Raw genomic sequence first — 2,394 nt, forward strand, 5'->3', positions numbered from 1 at the left:
CACTGAAGACAGTCCTCCACATGCAGAGCACTGTGTCACACTGAAGAGAGTCCTCCACATGCAGAGCACTGTGTCACACTGAAGAGAGTCCTCCACATGCAGAGCAGTGTGTCACTCTCAAGACAGTCCTCCACATGCAGAGCACCGTGTCACACTCAAGACAGTCCTCCACATGCAGAGCACTGTGTCACACTCAAGAGAGTCCTCCACATACAAAGCACTGTGTCACACTGAAGACAGTCCTCTATGTTCAGAGCACTGTGCTCTCAACTTCATGCTAGTTGCGCCCAGGGGACCAAGCACAAAGAGGCTGATTTTCACTAAACTTTGAGGTAGACATAGTCCCGGGTTGTCTATGCAGCAATGGTTCTTTCAGGAATTGAAGTAAAAAATAATTATTAAACTCCATCATACTGGGGTCAAGAGTTAAACAAGTATATTTTTGTAACTTAGGAGGTTGAAGGGAAGGGACTGAACAAGTGCTGTAGGAGGCGACCGCCCTAGTGTGGCTGTTAAACGCCCCCGCGCTGAGACGCTCAGTCCAGCATCAGATGTTTCCGCCTTAGCAGATTGTGGAGGTTAGAGATTGTGCTCATTAAAACAATCGCAGGGGCCGGGGGTATATTGGTGTATTGCCATTGGCAGAATGCTTGTCTGGCATGTGTGAAAGCCTGGGTTTGATCTCCAGCAATATGTAAACTGGTGTGAGGGTGCATGCCTGCAGTCTCAGGATTCAGGAGGTGGAGGCATAAGGAACTTCAAGGCCACAGTTGGATACATAGTGAATTTGAGGCTGGCCTGGGGTATATGAGGTTCAGCAGTTATAAACACTTGCTTGTCTCTTCCCATCACCCACATGGTAGCTTACTGCCTCAACTGTATGCTACTCCAGTTCGGGAACAGATTACCTCAAAGGACACCTAAAGGGATAGTGGGTAGACACATCAAGAGAGGCTGGGGAAGAAAACCTAGTTCTAGTCCCTGGGGAAAGATGGCAACACTCTTTACCGTGTAAGACAGAAGCGGAAACTCAGGAAGCACGTAGTCATCTGAACACAAGAATCCTGCATTTCATCACTCAGCTGAAGAGTTCAGCGTGATTAGATTTGGGGAAGTCATTGTGACAGGGTGACAGGAGAGATGATGGCAGATCAGGCTCCCACCCCTTTGTCAGCATTTCTAGATTTGGGAAACTGACTTTTTTTTCCAGAGCATTCTAAAATCAAAAACTATTTCACTTTACCAACTAGTTCCCCATTGACCTTGCATTTCAAATTGAGGTGACTTTGAATCATAATTCAGTAGGCTGGATGACATAAGGGTCCCCAAATTATGAAGCACACAGCTTAGACACCAGTCTGGAAATGTGTGAACTACTTAAGCAGAATGTAAATAACATGCTGATATGACAGGATGAATGTTGGCTCGTAGGGAATATTACTGTAGCAAGAGCACAGCGTTTCCAGGAGTAAATGATGCAGGGAATACAGAGTTTGAGCTCTCTTACATCTCTCTTCTCTCTCTTCTCCCCTTTCCCTCCCTCTTTCCTACCCCCATCCTCCACACCTCTCCCCTCCCCCCTTCCTCCCCTCTCAGATCCTCTATCTCTTTTGTGATGTTGGAGATTAAACCTAGGCCTCAAGCACACCAGGCAGCACTCAACATAGCTACACCCCTTACCCAAGACTTCAGTTTCCTAATGGTTCTTAGAGATTTTTTTTTTTTAATTCTGGTTGGTTTCTTTTTTTGGGGGGGGGAGGTGGGAGGGAAGGGAGTGTTTGGGTTCTTCACTTATTTATCCCTTGACTCTTTTTATTTGTATATGAACCAATTTTGTATGGTCCTGTCTAAATCGGTGACTCACAGGGTAAATGTGTCCAGTCCTTAAAATTACGTCTCCTCCTGTAACTTTAAACAATCTGCCACACTAACCCACCCCAGCTGTCTGCCCTGCAACACTGCCTTCAAAACAAAGTCACAGGCCACGCTTGTGCAAGTTGCATTTTAATTTTTCTATTTTCTTCATCATTTCATCTGATAGTGGAATCTCCTATCCATTTTCTTCTCTTCCTCTTTTTTAATTTATTATTATTAATTGATTATCATCATTATTATTAATTATTATTAATTATTATTATTATTATTATTATTGTTGTGGGAAGACACAGAATACATGTGGAGGTCAAAGGACACCTTTAGTGATTGGTTCTCTTCTTCTGTCATGTGGCTTCTGGGGATCAAACTCACTTTGTCAAGCTTGCAGGACAGCACCTTCATCCCCTGAGCCTCCTTGGCTTTCCTTGTTTGAATTGTGTGTGTGTGTGTGTGTGTGCGCACACACACATATGAGAGAGAGAGAGAGAGAGAGAGAGAGAGAGAGAGAGAGAGAGAGAG

Source organism: Grammomys surdaster, unplaced genomic scaffold (genome assembly GCF_004785775.1).
Source record: "Grammomys surdaster isolate TR1022 unplaced genomic scaffold, NIH_TR_1.0 66, whole genome shotgun sequence".
Taxonomy (NCBI): domain Eukaryota; kingdom Metazoa; phylum Chordata; class Mammalia; order Rodentia; family Muridae; genus Grammomys; species Grammomys surdaster.